We start from the raw sequence: 19879 nt of genomic DNA on the forward strand, positions 1-19879 counted from the left end.
TTGAGAGTCCCTGGCTCCATGATAAATTGTTCTGGTGCTAAAGAAAGAAGACATTAATGATTCAGATATCAAATATGGTCTAATTGGTTCTGATGAAAAAAATACTTTTGTACAAGAGCACAAGTCTTTTAGTAGCTAACTGAAAAATATTCACTAAGAAAGGAAGATAGCTGACTCTTTGTTATCAATTTCCGTTGTCTGTTTTGACAACTCACTGTTGCTCAAGTATTAGTAATGATGCACTGAACTGTAAGCGCATCATTTCTTTGAAAGGTTGGTGTTTTTGGCAAAAATATTCCGAGGACCTCACTTTCCCTGAGCAGGAATCGAACCCGGGCCACGGCGGTGAGAGCGCCGAACCCTAGCCACTAGACCACCAGGGAGGGATGGTTTAGTTTGACACTCCATGAAAGAAAAGGAAGTTTCCTGAATGAAGTCCAAAGCAATGGAATGTGAGGGAGTGGGCTACTAGGAATCAGTTTTAGAAGGAAGGAGAGTAAAAATGGTTGTGCATAGCAGTCTTAAATTACACCACAGAGCAGCTTTACCTGATGGATGTATAGTACTGGCACGAAAAAAATATTTTGAGGAGCTAGACGTTGAGAGTCCCTGGCTCCATGATAAATTGTTCTGGTGCTAAAGAAAGAAGACATTAATGATTCAGATATCAAATATGGTCTAAGTGGTTCTGATGAAAAAAATACTTTTGTACAAGAGCACAAGTCTTTTAGTAGCTAACTGAAAAATATTCACTAAGAAAGGAAGATAGCTGACTCTTTGTTATCAATTGCCATTGTCTGTTTTGACAACTCACTGTTGCTCAAGTATTAGAAATGATGCGCTGAACTGAAAGTGCATCATTTCTTTGAAAGGTTGGTGTTTTTGGCAAAAATATTCCGAGGACCTCACTTTCCCTGACCAGGAATCGAACCCGGGACGCAGCGGTGAGAGCGCTGAATCCTAGCCACTAGACCACCAGGGAGGGATGGTTTAGTTTGACACTCCATGAAAGAAAAGGAAGTTTCCTGAATGAAGTCCAAAGCAATGGAATGTGAGGGAGTGTTCTACTAGGAATCAGTTTTAGAAGGAAGGAGAGTAAAAATGGTTGTGCATAGCAGTCTTAAATTACACCACACAGCAGCTTTACCTGATGGATGTATAGTACTGGCACGAAAAAATTATTTTGAGGAGCTAGACGTTGAGAGTCCCTGGCTCCATGATAAATTGTTCTGGTGCTAAAGAAAGAAGACATTAATGATTCAGATATCAAATATGGTCTAATTGGTTCTGATGAAAAAAATACTTTTGTACAAGAGCACAAGTCTTTTAGTAGCTAACTGAAAAATATTCACTAAGAAAGGAAGATAGCTGACTCTTTGTTATCAATTTCCGTTGTCTGTTTTGACAACTCACTGTTGCTCAAGTATTAGTAATGATGCACTGAACTGTAAGCGCATCATTTCTTTGAAAGGTTGGTGTTTTTGGCAAAAATATTCCGAGGACCTCACTTTCCCTGAGCAGGAATCAAACCCGGGCCACGGCGGTGAGAGCGCCGAATCCTAGCCACTAGACCACCAGGGAGGGATGGTTTAGTTTGACACTCCATGAAAGAAAAGGAAGTTTCCTGAATGAAGTCCAAAGCAATGGAATGTGAGGGAGTGGGCTACTAGGAATCAGTTTTAGAAGGAAGGAGAGTAAAAATGGTTGTGCATAGCAGTCTTAAATTACACCACAGAGCAGCTTTACCTGATGGATGTATAGTACTGGCACGAAAAAATTATTTTGAGGAGCTAGACGTTGAGAGTCCCTGGCTCCATGATAAATTGTTCTGGTGCTAAAGAAAGAAGACATTAATGATTCAGATATCAAATATGGTCTAAGTGGTTCTGATGAAAAAAATACTTTTGTACAAGAGCACAAGTCTTTTAGTAGCTAACTGAAAAATATTCACTAAGAAAGGAAGATAGCTGACTCTTTGTTATCAATTGCCATTGTCTGTTTTGACAACTCACTGTTGCTCAAGTATTAGAAATGATGCGCTGAACTGAAAGTGCATCATTTCTTTGAAAGGTTGGTGTTTTTGGCAAAAATATTCCGAGGACCTCACTTTCCCTGACCAGGAATCGAACCCGGGACGCGGCGGTGAGAGCGCCGAATCCTAGCCACTAGACCACCAGGGAGGGATGGTTTAGTTTGACACTCCATGAAAGAAAAGGAAGTTTCCTGAATGAAGTCCAAAGCAATGGAATGTGAGGGAGTGGGCTACTAGGAATCAGTTTTAGAAGGAAGGAGAGTAAAAATGGTTGTGCATAGCAGTCTTAAATTACACCACAGAGCAGCTTTACCTGATGGATGTATAGTACTGGCACGAAAAAATTATTTTGAGGAGCTAGACGTTGAGAGTCCCTGGCTCCATGATAAATTGTTCTGGTGCTAAAGAAAGAAGACATTAATGATTCAGATATCAAATATGGTCTAAGTGGTTCTGATGAAAAAAATACTTTTGTACAAGAGCACAAGTCTTTTAGTAGCTAACTGAAAAATATTCACTAAGAAAGGAAGATAGCTGACTCTTTGTTATCAATTTCCATTGTCTGTTTTGACAACTCACTGTTGCTCAAGTATTAGAAATGATGCGCTGAACTGAAAGTGCATCATTTCTTTGAAAGGTTGGTGTTTTTGGCAAAAATTTTCCGAGGACCTCACTTTCCCTGACCGGGAATCGAACCCTGGCCGCGGCGGTGAGAGCGCCGAATCCTAGCCACTAGACCACCAGGGAGGGATGGTTTAGTTTGACACTCCATGAAAGAAAAGGAAGTTTCCTGAATGAAGTCCAAAGCAATGGAATGTGAGGGAGTGGGCTACTAGGAATCAGTTTTAGAAGGAAGGAGAGTAAAAATGGTTGTGCATAGCAGTCTTAAATTACACCACACAGCAGCTTTACCTGATGGATGTATAGTACTGGCACGAAAAAATTATTTTGAGGAGCTAGACGTTGAGAGTCCCTGGCTCCATGATAAATTGTTCTGGTGCTAAAGAAAGAAGACATTAATGATTCAGATATCAAATATGGTCTAATTGGTTCTGATGAAAAAAATACTTTTGTACAAGAGCACAAGTCTTTTAGTAGCTAACTGAAAAATATTCACTAAGAAAGGAAGATAGCTGACTCTTTGTTATCAATTTCCATTGTCTGTTTTGACATCTCACTGTTGCTCAAGTATTAGAAATGATGCGCTGAACTGAAAGTGCATCATTTCTTTGAAAGGTTGGTGTTTTTGGCAAAAATACTCCGAGGACCTCACTTTCCCTGACCGGGAATCGAACCCGGGCCGCGGCGGTGAGAGCAGCGAATCCTAGCCACTAGACCACCAGGGAGGGATGGTTTAGTTTGACACTCCATGAAAGAAAAGGAAGTTTCCTGAATGAAGTCCAAAGCAATGGAATGTGAGGGAGTGGGCTACTAGCAATCAGTTTTAGAAGGAAGAAGAGAAAAAATGGTTGTGCATAGCAGTCTTAAATTACACCACACAGCAGCTTTACCTGATGGATGTATAGTACTGGCACGAAAAAATTATTTTGAGGAGCTAGACGTTGAGAGTCCCTGGCTCCATGATAAATTGTTCTGGTGCTAAAGAAAGAAGACATTAATGATTCAGATATCAAATATGGTCTAATTGGTTCTGATGAAAAAAATACTTTTGTACAAGAGCACAAGTCTTTTAGTAGCTAACTGAAAAATATTCACTAAGAAAGGAAGATAGCTGACTCTTTGTTATCAAATGCCATTGTCTGTTTTGACATCTCACTGTTGCTCAAGTATTAGAAATGATGCGCTGAACTGAAAGTGCATCATTTCTTTGAAAGGTTGGTGTTTTTGGCAAAAATACTCCGAGGACCTCACTTTCCCTGACCGGGAATCGAACCCGGGCCGCGGCGGTGAGAGCAGCGAATCCTAGCCACTAGACCACCAGGGAGGGATGGTTTAGTTTGACACTCCATGAAAGAAAAGGAAGTTTCCTGAATGAAGTCCAAAGCAATGGAATGTGAGGGAGTGGGCTACTAGCAATCAGTTTTAGAAGGAAGAAGAGAAAAAATGGTTGTGCATAGCAGTCTTAAATTACACCACACAGCAGCTTTACCTGATGGATGTATAGTACTGGCACGAAAAAATTATTTTGAGGAGCTAGACGTTGAGAGTCCCTGGCTCCATGATAAATTGTTCTGGTGCTAAAGAAAGAAGACATTAATGATTCAGATATCAAATATGGTCTAATTGGTTCTGATGAAAAAAATACTTTTGTACAAGAGCACAAGTCTTTTAGTAGCTAACTGAAAAATATTCACTAAGAAAGGAAGATAGCTGACTCTTTGTTATCAATTGCCATTGTCTGTTTTGACATCTCACTGTTGCTCAAGTATTAGAAATGATGCGCTGAACTGAAAGTGCATCATTTCTTTGAAAGGTTGGTGTTTTTGGCAAAAATACTCCGAGGACCTCACTTTCCCTGACCGGGAATCGAACCCGGGCCGCGGCGGTGAGAGCAGCGAATCCTAGCCACTAGACCATCAGGGAGGGATGGTTTAGTTTGACACTCCATGAAAGAAAAGGAAGTTTCCTGAATGAAGTCCAAAGCAATGGAATGTGAGGGAGTGGGCTACTAGGAATCAGTTTTAGAAGGAAGGAGAGTAAAAACGGTTGTGCATAGCAGTCTTAAATTACACCACACAGCAGCTTTACCTGATGGATGTATAGTACTGGCACGAAAAAATTATTTTGAGGAGCTAGACGTTGAGAGTCCCTGGCTCCATGATAAATTGTTCTGGTGCTAAAGAAAGAAGACATTAATGATTCAGATATCAAATATGGTCTAATTGGTTCTGATGAAAAAAATACTTTTGTACAAGAGCACAAGTCTTTTAGTAGCTAACTGAAAAATATTCACTAAGAAAGGAAGATAGCTGACTCTTTGTTATCAATTGCCATTGTCTGTTTTGACATCTCACTGTTGCTCAAGTATTAGAAATGATGCGCTGAACTGAAAGTGCATCATTTCTTTGAAAGGTTGGTGTTTTTGGCAAAAATACTCCGAGGACCTCACTTTCCCTGACCGGGAATCGAACCCGGGCCGCGGCGGTGAGAGCAGCGAATCCTAGCCACTAGACCATCAGGGAGGGATGGTTTAGTTTGACACTCCATGAAAGAAAAGGAAGTTTCCTGAATGAAGTCCAAAGCAATGGAATGTGAGGGAGTGGGCTACTAGGAATCAGTTTTAGAAGGAAGGAGAGTAAAAATGGTTGTGCATAGCAGTCTTAAATTACACCACACAGCAGCTTTACCTGATGGATGTATAGTACTGGCACGAAAAAATTATTTTGAGGAGCTAGATGTTGAGTGTCCCGGCCTCCATGATAAATTGTTCTTGTGCTAAAGAAAGAAGACATTAATGATTCAGATATCAAATATGGTCTAATTGGTTCTGATGAAAAAAATACTTTTGTACAAGAGCACAAGTCTTTTAGTAGCTAACTGAAAAATATTCACTAAGAAAGGAAGATAGCTGACTCTTTGTTATCAATTTCCATTGTCTGTTTTGACATCTCACTGTTGCTCAAGTATTAGAAATGATGCGCTGAACTGAAAGTGCATCATTTCTTTGAAAGGTTGGTGTTTTTGGCAAAAATACTCCGAGGACCTCACTTTCCCTGACCGGGAATCGAACCCGGGCCGCGGCGGTGAGAGCAGCGAATCCTAGCCACTAGACCACCAGGGAGGGATGGTTTAGTTTGACACTCCATGAAAGAAAAGGAAGTTTCCTGAATGAAGTCCAAAGCAATGGAATGTGAGGGAGTGGGCTACTAGCAATCAGTTTTAGAAGGAAGAAGAGAAAAAATGGTTGTGCATAGCAGTCTTAAATTACACCACACAGCAGCTTTACCTGATGGATGTATAGTACTGGCACGAAAAAATTATTTTGAGGAGCTAGACGTTGAGAGTCCCTGGCTCCATGATAAATTGTTCTGGTGCTAAAGAAAGAAGACATTAATGATTCAGATATCAAATATGGTCTAATTGGTTCTGATGAAAAAAATACTTTTGTACAAGAGCACAAGTCTTTTAGTAGCTAACTGAAAAATATTCACTAAGAAAGGAAGATAGCTGACTCTTTGTTATCAAATGCCATTGTCTGTTTTGACATCTCACTGTTGCTCAAGTATTAGAAATGATGCGCTGAACTGAAAGTGCATCATTTCTTTGAAAGGTTGGTGTTTTTGGCAAAAATACTCCGAGGACCTCACTTTCCCTGACCGGGAATCGAACCCGGGCCGCGGCGGTGAGAGCAGCGAATCCTAGCCACTAGACCACCAGGGAGGGATGGTTTAGTTTGACACTCCATGAAAGAAAAGGAAGTTTCCTGAATGAAGTCCAAAGCAATGGAATGTGAGGGAGTGGGCTACTAGCAATCAGTTTTAGAAGGAAGAAGAGAAAAAATGGTTGTGCATAGCAGTCTTAAATTACACCACACAGCAGCTTTACCTGATGGATGTATAGTACTGGCACGAAAAAATTATTTTGAGGAGCTAGACGTTGAGAGTCCCTGGCTCCATGATAAATTGTTCTGGTGCTAAAGAAAGAAGACATTAATGATTCAGATATCAAATATGGTCTAATTGGTTCTGATGAAAAAAATACTTTTGTACAAGAGCACAAGTCTTTTAGTAGCTAACTGAAAAATATTCACTAAGAAAGGAAGATAGCTGACTCTTTGTTATCAATTGCCATTGTCTGTTTTGACATCTCACTGTTGCTCAAGTATTAGAAATGATGCGCTGAACTGAAAGTGCATCATTTCTTTGAAAGGTTGGTGTTTTTGGCAAAAATACTCCGAGGACCTCACTTTCCCTGACCGGGAATCGAACCCGGGCCGCGGCGGTGAGAGCAGCGAATCCTAGCCACTAGACCATCAGGGAGGGATGGTTTAGTTTGACACTCCATGAAAGAAAAGGAAGTTTCCTGAATGAAGTCCAAAGCAATGGAATGTGAGGGAGTGGGCTACTAGGAATCAGTTTTAGAAGGAAGGAGAGTAAAAACGGTTGTGCATAGCAGTCTTAAATTACACCACACAGCAGCTTTACCTGATGGATGTATAGTACTGGCACGAAAAAATTATTTTGAGGAGCTAGACGTTGAGAGTCCCTGGCTCCATGATAAATTGTTCTGGTGCTAAAGAAAGAAGACATTAATGATTCAGATATCAAATATGGTCTAATTGGTTCTGATGAAAAAAATACTTTTGTACAAGAGCACAAGTCTTTTAGTAGCTAACTGAAAAATATTCACTAAGAAAGGAAGATAGCTGACTCTTTGTTATCAATTGCCATTGTCTGTTTTGACATCTCACTGTTGCTCAAGTATTAGAAATGATGCGCTGAACTGAAAGTGCATCATTTCTTTGAAAGGTTGGTGTTTTTGGCAAAAATACTCCGAGGACCTCACTTTCCCTGACCGGGAATCGAACCCGGGCCGCGGCGGTGAGAGCAGCGAATCCTAGCCACTAGACCATCAGGGAGGGATGGTTTAGTTTGACACTCCATGAAAGAAAAGGAAGTTTCCTGAATGAAGTCCAAAGCAATGGAATGTGAGGGAGTGGGCTACTAGGAATCAGTTTTAGAAGGAAGGAGAGTAAAAATGGTTGTGCATAGCAGTCTTAAATTACACCACACAGCAGCTTTACCTGATGGATGTATAGTACTGGCACGAAAAAATTATTTTGAGGAGCTAGATGTTGAGTGTCCCGGCCTCCATGATAAATTGTTCTTGTGCTAAAGAAAGAAGACATTAATGATTCAGATATCAAATATGGTCTAATTGGTTCTGATGAAAAAAATACTTTTGTACAAGAGCACAAGTCTTTTAGTAGCTAACTGAAAAATATTCACTAAGAAAGGAAGATAGCTGACTCTTTGTTATCAATTTCCGTTGTCTGTTTTGACAACTCACTGTTGCTCAAGTATTAGTAATGATGCGCTGAACTGTAAGCGCATCATTTCTTTGAAAGGTTGGTGTTTTTGGCAAAAACATTCTGAGGACCTCACTTTCCCTGACCGGGAATCGAACCCGGGCCGCGGCGGTGAGAGCGCCGAATCCTAGCCACTAGACCACCAGGGAGGGATGGTTTAGTTTGACACTCCATGAAAGAAAAGGAAGTTTCCTGAATGAAGTCCAAAGCAATGGAATGTGAGGGAGTGGGCTACTAGGAATCAGTTTTAGAAGGAAGGAGAGTAAAAATGGTTGTGCACAGCAGTCTTAAATTACACCACACAGCAGCTTTACCTGATGGATGTATAGTACTGGCACGAAAAAATTATTTTGAGGAGCTAGACGTTGAGAGTCCCTGGCTCCATGATAAATTGTTCTGGTGCTAAAGAAAGAAGACATTAATGATTCAGATATCAAATATGGTCTAATTGGTTCTGATGAAAAAAATACTTTTGTACAAGAGCACAAGTCTTTTAGTAGCTAACTAAAAAATATTCACTAAGAAAGGAAGATAGCTGACTCTTTGTTATCAATTTCCATTGTCTGTTTTGACATCTCACTGTTGCTCAAGTATTAGAAATGATGCGCTGAACTGAAAGTGCATCATTTCTTTGAAAGGTTGGTGTTTTTGGCAAAAATACTCCGAGGACCTCACTTTCCCTGACCGGGAATCGAACCCGGGCCGCGGCGGTGAGAGCAGCGAATCCTAGCCACTAGACCACCAGGGAGGGATGGTTTAGGTTGACACTCCATGAAAGAAAAGGAAGTTTCCTGAATGAAGTCCAAAGCAATGGAATGTGAGGGAGTGGGCTACTAGCAATCAGTTTTAGAAGGAAGAAGAGAAAAAATGGTTGTGCATAGCAGTCTTAAATTACACCACACAGCAGCTTTACCTGATGGATGTATAGTACTGGCACGAAAAAATTATTTTGAGGAGCTAGACGTTGAGAGTCCCTGGCTCCATGATAAATTGTTCTGGTGCTAAAGAAAGAAGACATTAATGATTCAGATATCAAATATGGTCTAATTGGTTCTGATGAAAAAAATACTTTTGTACAAGAGCACAAGTCTTTTAGTAGCTAACTGAAAAATATTCACTAAGAAAGGAAGATAGCTGACTCTTTGTTATCAATTTCCATTGTCTGTTTTGACATCTCACTGTTGCTCAAGTATTAGAAATGATGCGCTGAACTGAAAGTGCATCATTTCTTTGAAAGGTTGGTGTTTTTGGCAAAAATACTCCGAGGACCTCACTTTCCCTGACCGGGAATCGAACCCGGGCCGCGGCGGTGAGAGCAGCGAATCCTAGCCACTAGACCATCAGGGAGGGATGGTTTAGTTTGACACTCCATGAAAGAAAAGGAAGTTTCCTGAATGAAGTCCAAAGCAATGGAATGTGAGGGAGTGGGCTACTAGGAATCAGTTTTAGAAGGAAGGAGAGTAAAAACGGTTGTGCATAGCAGTCTTAAATTACACCACACAGCAGCTTTACCTGATGGATGTATAGTACTGGCACGAAAAAATTATTTTGAGGAGCTAGACGTTGAGAGTCCCTGGCTCCATGATAAATTGTTCTGGTGCTAAAGAAAGAAGACATTAATGATTCAGATATCAAATATGGTCTAATTGGTTCTGATGAAAAAAATACTTTTGTACAAGAGCACAAGTCTTTTAGTAGCTAACTGAAAAATATTCACTAAGAAAGGAAGATAGCTGACTCTTTGTTATCAATTTCCATTGTCTGTTTTGACATCTCACTGTTGCTCAAGTATTAGTAATGATGCGCTGAACTGAAAGTGCATCATTTCTTTGAAAGGTTGGTGTTTTTGGCAAAAACATTCTGAGGACCTCACTTTCCCTGACCGGGAATCGAACCCGGGCCGCGGCGGTGAGAGCAGCGAATCCTAGCCACTAGACCACCAGGGAGGGATGGTTTAGTTTGACACTCCATGAAAGAAAAGGAAGTTTCCTGAATGAAGTCCAAAGCAATGGAATGTGAGGGAGTGGGCTACTAGGAATCAGTTTTAGAAGGAAGGAGAGCTAAAATGGTTGTGCATAGCAGTCTTAAATTACACCACACAGCAGCTTTACCTGATGGATGTATAGTACTGGCACGAAAAAATTATTTTGAGGAGCTAGACGTTGAGAGTCCCTGGCTCCATGATAAATTGTTCTGGTGCTAAAGAAAGAAGACATTAATGATTCAGATATCAAATATGGTCTAATTGGTTCTGATGAAAAAAATACTTTTGTACAAGAGCACAAGTCTTTTAGTAGCTAACTGAAAAATATTCACTAAGAAAGGAAGATAGCTGACTCTTTGTTATCAATTTCCATTGTCTGTTTTGACATCTCACTGTTGCTCAAGTATTAGTAATGATGCGCTGAACTGAAAGTGCATCATTTCTTTGAAAGGTTGGTGTTTTTGGCAAAAACATTCTGAGGACCTCACTTTCCCTGACCGGGAATCGAACCCGGGCCGCGGCGGTGAGAGCGCCGAATCCTAGCCACTAGACCACCAGGGAGGGATGGTTTAGTTTGACACTCCATGAAAGAAAAGGAAGTTTCCTGAATGAAGTCCAAAGCAATGGAATGTGAGGGAGTGGGCTACTAGGAATCAGTTTTAGAAGGAAGGAGAGCTAAAATGGTTGTGCATAGCAGTCTTAAATTACACCACACAGCAGCTTTACCTGATGGATGTATAGTACTGGCACGAAAAAATTATTTTGAGGAGCTAGACGTTGAGAGTCCCTGGCTCCATGATAAATTGTTCTGGTGCTAAAGAAAGAAGACATTAATGATTCAGATATCAAATATGGTCTAATTGGTTCTGATGAAAAAAATACTTTTGTACAAGAGCACAAGTCTTTTAGTAGCTAACTAAAAAATATTCACTAAGAAAGGAAGATAGCTGACTCTTTGTTATCAATTTCCATTGTCTGTTTTGACATCTCACTGTTGCTCAAGTATTAGAAATGATGCGCTGAACTGAAAGTGCATCATTTCTTTGAAAGGTTGGTGTTTTTGGCAAAAATACTCCGAGGACCTCACTTTCCCTGACCGGGAATCGAACCCGGGCCGCGGCGGTGAGAGCAGCGAATCCTAGCCACTAGACCACCAGGGAGGGATGGTTTAGGTTGACACTCCATGAAAGAAAAGGAAGTTTCCTGAATGAAGTCCAAAGCAATGGAATGTGAGGGAGTGGGCTACTAGCAATCAGTTTTAGAAGGAAGAAGAGAAAAAATGGTTGTGCATAGCAGTCTTAAATTACACCACACAGCAGCTTTACCTGATGGATGTATAGTACTGGCACGAAAAAATTATTTTGAGGAGCTAGACGTTGAGAGTCCCTGGCTCCATGATAAATTGTTCTGGTGCTAAAGAAAGAAGACATTAATGATTCAGATATCAAATATGGTCTAATTGGTTCTGATGAAAAAAATACTTTTGTACAAGAGCACAAGTCTTTTAGTAGCTAACTGAAAAATATTCACTAAGAAAGGAAGATAGCTGACTCTTTGTTATCAATTGCCATTGTCTGTTTTGACATCTCACTGTTGCTCAAGTATTAGAAATGATGCGCTGAACTGAAAGTGCATCATTTCTTTGAAAGGTTGGTGTTTTTGGCAAAAATACTCCGAGGACCTCACTTTCCCTGACCGGGAATCGAACCCGGGCCGCGGCGGTGAGAGCAGCGAATCCTAGCCACTAGACCATCAGGGAGGGATGGTTTAGTTTGACACTCCATGAAAGAAAAGGAAGTTTCCTGAATGAAGTCCAAAGCAATGGAATGTGAGGGAGTGGGCTACTAGGAATCAGTTTTAGAAGGAAGGAGAGTAAAAATGGTTGTGCATAGCAGTCTTAAATTACACCACACAGCAGCTTTACCTGATGGATGTATAGTACTGGCACGAAAAAATTATTTTGAGGAGCTAGATGTTGAGTGTCCCGGCCTCCATGATAAATTGTTCTTGTGCTAAAGAAAGAAGACATTAATGATTCAGATATCAAATATGGTCTAATTGGTTCTGATGAAAAAAATACTTTTGTACAAGAGCACAAGTCTTTTAGTAGCTAACTGAAAAATATTCACTAAGAAAGGAAGATAGCTGACTCTTTGTTATCAATTTCCGTTGTCTGTTTTGACAACTCACTGTTGCTCAAGTATTAGTAATGATGCGCTGAACTGTAAGCGCATCATTTCTTTGAAAGGTTGGTGTTTTTGGCAAAAACATTCTGAGGACCTCACTTTCCCTGACCGGGAATCGAACCCGGGCCGCGGCGGTGAGAGCGCCGAATCCTAGCCACTAGACCACCAGGGAGGGATGGTTTAGTTTGACACTCCATGAAAGAAAAGGAAGTTTCCTGAATGAAGTCCAAAGCAATGGAATGTGAGGGAGTGGGCTACTAGGAATCAGTTTTAGAAGGAAGGAGAGTAAAAATGGTTGTGCACAGCAGTCTTAAATTACACCACACAGCAGCTTTACCTGATGGATGTATAGTACTGGCACGAAAAAATTATTTTGAGGAGCTAGACGTTGAGAGTCCCTGGCTCCATGATAAATTGTTCTGGTGCTAAAGAAAGAAGACATTAATGATTCAGATATCAAATATGGTCTAATTGGTTCTGATGAAAAAAATACTTTTGTACAAGAGCACAAGTCTTTTAGTAGCTAACTAAAAAATATTCACTAAGAAAGGAAGATAGCTGACTCTTTGTTATCAATTTCCATTGTCTGTTTTGACATCTCACTGTTGCTCAAGTATTAGAAATGATGCGCTGAACTGAAAGTGCATCATTTCTTTGAAAGGTTGGTGTTTTTGGCAAAAATACTCCGAGGACCTCACTTTCCCTGACCGGGAATCGAACCCGGGCCGCGGCGGTGAGAGCAGCGAATCCTAGCCACTAGACCACCAGGGAGGGATGGTTTAGGTTGACACTCCATGAAAGAAAAGGAAGTTTCCTGAATGAAGTCCAAAGCAATGGAATGTGAGGGAGTGGGCTACTAGCAATCAGTTTTAGAAGGAAGAAGAGAAAAAATGGTTGTGCATAGCAGTCTTAAATTACACCACACAGCAGCTTTACCTGATGGATGTATAGTACTGGCACGAAAAAATTATTTTGAGGAGCTAGACGTTGAGAGTCCCTGGCTCCATGATAAATTGTTCTGGTGCTAAAGAAAGAAGACATTAATGATTCAGATATCAAATATGGTCTAATTGGTTCTGATGAAAAAAATACTTTTGTACAAGAGCACAAGTCTTTTAGTAGCTAACTGAAAAATATTCACTAAGAAAGGAAGATAGCTGACTCTTTGTTATCAATTTCCATTGTCTGTTTTGACATCTCACTGTTGCTCAAGTATTAGAAATGATGCGCTGAACTGAAAGTGCATCATTTCTTTGAAAGGTTGGTGTTTTTGGCAAAAATACTCCGAGGACCTCACTTTCCCTGACCGGGAATCGAACCCGGGCCGCGGCGGTGAGAGCAGCGAATCCTAGCCACTAGACCATCAGGGAGGGATGGTTTAGTTTGACACTCCATGAAAGAAAAGGAAGTTTCCTGAATGAAGTCCAAAGCAATGGAATGTGAGGGAGTGGGCTACTAGGAATCAGTTTTAGAAGGAAGGAGAGTAAAAACGGTTGTGCATAGCAGTCTTAAATTACACCACACAGCAGCTTTACCTGATGGATGTATAGTACTGGCACGAAAAAATTATTTTGAGGAGCTAGACGTTGAGAGTCCCTGGCTCCATGATAAATTGTTCTGGTGCTAAAGAAAGAAGACATTAATGATTCAGATATCAAATATGGTCTAATTGGTTCTGATGAAAAAAATACTTTTGTACAAGAGCACAAGTCTTTTAGTAGCTAACTGAAAAATATTCACTAAGAAAGGAAGATAGCTGACTCTTTGTTATCAATTTCCATTGTCTGTTTTGACATCTCACTGTTGCTCAAGTATTAGTAATGATGCGCTGAACTGAAAGTGCATCATTTCTTTGAAAGGTTGGTGTTTTTGGCAAAAACATTCTGAGGACCTCACTTTCCCTGACCGGGAATCGAACCCGGGCCGCGGCGGTGAGAGCGCCGAATCCTAGCCACTAGACCACCAGGGAGGGATGGTTTAGTTTGACACTCCATGAAAGAAAAGGAAGTTTCCTGAATGAAGTCCAAAGCAATGGAATGTGAGGGAGTGGGCTACTAGGAATCAGTTTTAGAAGGAAGGAGAGCTAAAATGGTTGTGCATAGCAGTCTTAAATTACACCACACAGCAGCTTTACCTGATGGATGTATAGTACTGGCACGAAAAAATTATTTTGAGGAGCTAGACGTTGAGAGTCCCTGGCTCCATGATAAATTGTTCTGGTGCTAAAGAAAGAAGACATTAATGATTCAGATATCAAATATGGTCTAATTGGTTCTGATGAAAAAAATACTTTTGTACAAGAGCACAAGTCTTTTAGTAGCTAACTAAAAAATATTCACTAAGAAAGGAAGATAGCTGACTCTTTGTTATCAATTTCCATTGTCTGTTTTGACATCTCACTGTTGCTCAAGTATTAGAAATGATGCGCTGAACTGAAAGTGCATCATTTCTTTGAAAGGTTGGTGTTTTTGGCAAAAATACTCCGAGGACCTCACTTTCCCTGACCGGGAATCGAACCTGGGCCGCGGCGGTGAGAGCAGCGAATCCTAGCCACTAGACCACCAGGGAGGGATGGTTTAGGTTGACACTCCATGAAAGAAAAGGAAGTTTCCTGAATGAAGTCCAAAGCAATGGAATGTGAGGGAGTGGGCTACTAGCAATCAGTTTTAGAAGGAAGAAGAGAAAAAATGGTTGTGCATAGCAGTCTTAAATTACACCACACAGCAGCTTTACCTGATGGATGTATAGTACTGGCACGAAAAAATTATTTTGAGGAGCTAGACGTTGAGAGTCCCTGGCTCCATGATAAATTGTTCTGGTGCTAAAGAAAGAAGACATTAATGATTCAGATATCAAATATGGTCTAATTGGTTCTGATGAAAAAAATACTTTTGTACAAGAGCACAAGTCTTTTAGTAGCTAACTGAAAAATATTCACTAAGAAAGGAAGATAGCTGACTCTTTGTTATCAATTTCCATTGTCTGTTTTGACATCTCACTGTTGCTCAAGTATTAGAAATGATGCGCTGAACTGAAAGTGCATCATTTCTTTGAAAGGTTGGTGTTTTTGGCAAAAATACTCCGAGGACCTCACTTTCCCTGACCGGGAATCGAACCCGGGCCGCGGCGGTGAGAGCAGCGAATCCTAGCCACTAGACCATCAGGGAGGGATGGTTTAGTTTGACACTCCATGAAAGAAAAGGAAGTTTCCTGAATGAAGTCCAAAGCAATGGAATGTGAGGGAGTGGGCTACTAGGAATCAGTTTTAGAAGGAAGGAGAGTAAAAACGGTTGTGCATAGCAGTCTTAAATTACACCACACAGCAGCTTTACCTGATGGATGTATAGTACTGGCACGAAAAAATTATTTTGAGGAGCTAGACGTTGAGTGTCCCTGGCTCCATGATAAATTGTTCCGGTGCTAAAGAAAGAAGACATTAATGATTCAGATATCAAATATGGTCTAATTGGTTCTGATGAAAAAAATACTTTTGTACAAGAGCACAAGTCTTTTAGTAGCTAACTGAAAAATATTCACTAAGAAAGGAAGATAGCTGACTCTTTGTTATCAATTTCCATTGTCTGTTTTGACAACTCACTGTTGCTCAAGTATTAGAAATGATGCGCTGAACTGAAAGGGCATCATTTCTTTGAAAGGTTGGTGTTTTTGGCAAAAATATTCCGAGGACCTCACTTTCCCTGACCGGGAATCGAACCCGGGCCGCGGCGGTGAGAGCGCTGAATCCTAGCCACTAGACCACCAGGGAGGGATGGTTTAGTTTGACACTCCATGAAAGAAAAGGAAGTTTCCTGAATGAAGTCCAAAGCAATGGAATGTGAGGGAGTGGGCTACTAGGAATCAGTTTTAGAAGGAAGGAGAGTAAAAATGGTTGTGCATAGCAGTCTTAAATTACACCACACAGCAGCTTTACCTGATGGATGTATAGTACTGGCACGAAAAAATTATTTTGAGGAGCTAGACGTTGAGTGTCCCGGCCTCCATGATAAATTGTTCTTGTGCAAAAGAAAGAAGACATTAATGATTCAGATATCAAATATGGTCTAATTGGTTCTGATGAAAAAAATACTTTTGTACAAGAGCACAAGTCTTTTAGTAGCTAACTGAAAAATATTCACTAAGAAAGGAAGATAGCTGACTCTTTGTTATCAATTTCCGTTGTCTGTTTTGACAACTCACTGTTGCTCAAGTATTAGTAATGATGCGCTGAACTGTAAGCGCATCATTTCTTTGAAAGGTTGGTGTTTTTGGCAAAAACATTCCGAGGACCTCACTTTCCCTGACCGGGAATCGAACCCGGGCCGCGGCGGTGAGAGCGCCGAATCCTAGCCACTAGACCACCAGGGAGGGATGGTTTAGTTTGACACTCCATGAAAGAAAAGGAAGTTTCCTGAATGAAGTCCAAAGCAATGGAATGTGAGGGAGTGGGCTACTAGGAATCAGTTTTAGAAGGAAGGAGAGTAAAAATGGTTGTGCACAGCAGTCTTAAATTACACCACACAGCAGCTTTACCTGATGGATGTATAGTACTGGCACGAAAAAATTATTTTGAGGAGCTAGACGTTGAGAGTCCCTGGCTCCATGATAAATTGTTCTGGTGCTAAAGAAAGAAGACATTAATGATTCAGATATCAAATATGGTCTAATTGGTTCTGATGAAAAAAATACTTTTGTACAAGAGCACAAGTCTTTTAGTAGCTAACTGAAAAATATTCACTAAGAAAGGAAGATAGCTGACTCTTTGTTATCAATTTCCGTTGTCTGTTTTGACAACTCACTGTTGCTCAAGTATTAGTAATGATGCGCTGAACTGTAAGCGCATCATTTCTTTGAAAGGTTGGTGTTTTTGGCAAAAATATTCCGAGGACCTCACTTTCCCTGACCGGGAATCGAACCCGGGCCGCGGCGGTGAGAGCGCCGAATCCTAGCCACTAGACCATCAGGGAGGGATGGTTTAGTTTGACACTCCATGAAAGAAAAGGAAGTTTCCTGAATGAAGTCCAAAGCAATGGAATGTGAGGGAGTGGGCTACTAGGAATCAGTTTTAGAAGGAAGGAGAGTAAAAATGGTTGTGCATAGCAGTCTTAAATTACACCACACAGCAGCTTTACCTGATGGATGTATAGTACTGGCACGAAAAAATTATTTTGAGGAGCTAGACGTTGAGAGTCCCTGGCTCCATGATAAATTGTTCTGGTGCTAAAGAAAGAAGACATTAATGATTCAGATATCAAATATGGTCTAATTGGTTCTGATGAAAAAAATACTTTTGTACAAGAGCACAAGTCTTTTAGTAGCTAACTGAAAAATATTCACTAAGAAAGGAAGATAGCTGACTCTTTGTTATCAATTTCCGTTGTCTGTTTTGACAACTCACTGTTGCTCAAGCATTAGTAATGATGCACTGAACTGTAAGCGCATCATTTCTTTGAAAGGTTGGTGTTTTTGGCAAAAATATTCGGAGGACCTCACTTTCCCTGACCGGGAATCGAACCCGGGCCGCGGCGGTGAGAGCGCCGAATCCTAGCCACTAGACCACCAGGGAGGGATGGTTTAGTTTGACACTCCATGAAAGAAAAGGAAGTTTCCTGAATGAAGTCCAAAGCAATGGAATGTGAGGGAGTGGGCTACTAGGAATCAGTTTTAGAAGGAAGGAGAGTAAAAATGGTTGTGCATAGCAGTCTTAAATTACACCACACAGCAGCTTTACCTGATGGATGTATAGTACTGGCACGAAAAAATTATTTTGAGGAGCTAGACGTTGAGAGTCCCTGGCTCCATGATAAATTGTTCTGGTGCTAAAGAAAGAAGACATTAATGATTCAGATATCAAATATGGTCTAATTGGTTCTGATGAAAAAAATACTTTTGTACAAGAGCACAAGTCTTTTAGTAGCTAACTGAAAAATATTCACTAAGAAAGGAAGATAGCTGACTCTTTGTTATCAATTTCCGTTGTCTGTTTTGACAACTCACTGTTGCTCAAGCATTAGTAATGATGCACTGAACTGTAAGCGCATCATTTCTTTGAAAGGTTGGTGTTTTTGGCAAAAATATTCGGAGGACCTCACTTTCCCTGACCGGGAATCGAACCCGGGCCGCGGCGGTGAGAGCGCCGAATCCTAGCCACTAGACCACCAGGGAGGAAAGGTTTAGTTTGACACTCCATGAAAGAAAAGGAAGTTTCCTGAATGAAGTCCAAAGCAATGGAATGTGAGGGAGTGGGCTACTAGGAATCAGTTTTAGAAGGAAGGAGAGCAAAAATGGTTGTGCATAGCAGTCTTAAATTACACCACACAGCAGCTTTACCTGATGGATGTATAGTACTGGCACGAAAAAATTATTTTGAGGAGCTAGACGTTGAGTGTCCCTGGCTCCATGATAAATTGTTCCGGTGCTAAAGAAAGAAGACCTTAAAGATTCAGATATCAAATATGGTCTAATTGGTTCTGATGAAAAAAATACTTTTGTACAAGAGCACAAGTCTTTTAGTAGGTAACTGAAAAATATTCACTAAGAAAGGAAGATAGCTGACTCTTTGTTATCAATTTCCATTTTCTGTTTTGACATCTCACTGTTGCTCAAGTATTAGAAATGATGCGCGGAACTGAAAGTGCATCATTTCTTTGAAAGGTTGGTGTTTTTGGCAAAAATATTTCGAGGACCTCACTTTCCCTGCCCGGGAATCAAACCCGGGCCGCAGCGGTGAGAGCGCTGAATCCTAGCCACTAGACCACCAGGGAGGGATGGTTTAGTTTGACACTCCATGAAAGAAAAGGAAGTTTCCTGAATGAAGTCCAAAGCAATGGAATGTGAGGGAGTGTTCTACTAGGAATCAGTTTTAGAAGGAAGGAGAGTAAAAATGGTTGTGCATAGCAGTCTTAAATTACACCACACAGCAGCTTTACCTGATGGATGTATAGTACTGGCACGAAAAAATTATTTTGAGGAGCTAGACGTTGAGAGTCCCTGGCTCCATGATAAATTGTTCTGGTGCTAAAGAAAGAAGACATTAATGACTCAGATATCAAATATGGTCTAATTGGTTCTGATGAAAAAAATACTTTTGTACAAGAGCACAAGTCTTTTAGTAGCTAACTGAAAAATATTCACTAAGAAAGGAAGATAGCTGACTCTTTGTTATCAATTTCCATTGTCTGTTTTGACAACTCACTGTTGCTCAAGTATTAGAAATGATGCGCTGAACTGAAAGTGCATCATTTCTTTGAAAGGTTGGTGTTTTTGGCAAAAATATTCCGAGGACCTCACTTTCCCTGACCGGGAATCGAACCCGGGCCGCGGCTGTGAGAGCGCCGAATCCTAGCCACTAGACCACCAGGGAGGGATGGTTTAGTTTGACACTCCATGAAAGAAAAGGAAGTTTCCTGAATGAAGTCCAAAGCAATGGAATGTGAGGGAGTGGGCTACTAGGAATCAGTTTTAGAAGGAAGGAGAGTAAAAATGGTTGTGCATAGCAGTCTTAAATTACACCACACAGCAGCTTTACCTGATGGATGTATAGTACTGGCACGAAAAAATTATTTTGAGGAGCTAGACGTTGAGAGTCCCTGGCTCCATGATAAATTGTTCTGGTGCTAAAGAAAGAAGACATTAATGATTCAGATATCAAATATGGTCTAATTGGTTCTGATGAAAAAAATACTTTTGTA

The 19879-nt window shown here is 40.7% G+C and overlaps 10 non-coding genes across 10 annotated transcripts; all 10 read right to left on the bottom strand.

Moving 5' to 3' along the window:
* Positions 1-2707: 2707 nt before the first annotated feature.
* TRNAE-CUC (transfer RNA glutamic acid (anticodon CUC)) lies at positions 2708-2779 on the bottom strand. Its single transcript has one exon. It is a non-coding gene; the product is annotated as a tRNA-Glu (tRNA).
* A 5319-nt stretch (positions 2780-8098) lies between these two features.
* Positions 8099-8170, bottom strand: TRNAE-CUC (transfer RNA glutamic acid (anticodon CUC)). Its single transcript has one exon. It is a non-coding gene; the product is annotated as a tRNA-Glu (tRNA).
* A 2324-nt stretch (positions 8171-10494) lies between these two features.
* TRNAE-CUC (transfer RNA glutamic acid (anticodon CUC)) lies at positions 10495-10566 on the bottom strand. The gene has a single exon. It is a non-coding gene; the product is annotated as a tRNA-Glu (tRNA).
* A 1725-nt stretch (positions 10567-12291) lies between these two features.
* Positions 12292-12363, bottom strand: TRNAE-CUC (transfer RNA glutamic acid (anticodon CUC)). Its single transcript has one exon. It is a non-coding gene; the product is annotated as a tRNA-Glu (tRNA).
* A 1725-nt stretch (positions 12364-14088) lies between these two features.
* Positions 14089-14160, bottom strand: TRNAE-CUC (transfer RNA glutamic acid (anticodon CUC)). The gene has a single exon. It is a non-coding gene; the product is annotated as a tRNA-Glu (tRNA).
* Positions 14161-15885: 1725 nt separating this feature from the next.
* TRNAE-CUC (transfer RNA glutamic acid (anticodon CUC)) lies at positions 15886-15957 on the bottom strand. Its single transcript has one exon. It is a non-coding gene; the product is annotated as a tRNA-Glu (tRNA).
* A 527-nt stretch (positions 15958-16484) lies between these two features.
* Positions 16485-16556, bottom strand: TRNAE-CUC (transfer RNA glutamic acid (anticodon CUC)). Its single transcript has one exon. It is a non-coding gene; the product is annotated as a tRNA-Glu (tRNA).
* A 527-nt stretch (positions 16557-17083) lies between these two features.
* Positions 17084-17155, bottom strand: TRNAE-CUC (transfer RNA glutamic acid (anticodon CUC)). The gene has a single exon. It is a non-coding gene; the product is annotated as a tRNA-Glu (tRNA).
* Positions 17156-17682: 527 nt separating this feature from the next.
* TRNAE-CUC (transfer RNA glutamic acid (anticodon CUC)) lies at positions 17683-17754 on the bottom strand. Its single transcript has one exon. It is a non-coding gene; the product is annotated as a tRNA-Glu (tRNA).
* A 527-nt stretch (positions 17755-18281) lies between these two features.
* On the bottom strand, positions 18282-18353 carry TRNAE-CUC (transfer RNA glutamic acid (anticodon CUC)). Its single transcript has one exon. It is a non-coding gene; the product is annotated as a tRNA-Glu (tRNA).
* Between the last annotated feature and the right edge of the window lie 1526 nt (positions 18354-19879).

This window comes from Taudactylus pleione, unplaced genomic scaffold (genome assembly GCF_031769625.1).
Source record: "Taudactylus pleione unplaced genomic scaffold, aTauple2 ptg001386l, whole genome shotgun sequence".
Taxonomy (NCBI): Eukaryota; Metazoa; Chordata; class Amphibia; order Anura; family Myobatrachidae; genus Taudactylus; species Taudactylus pleione.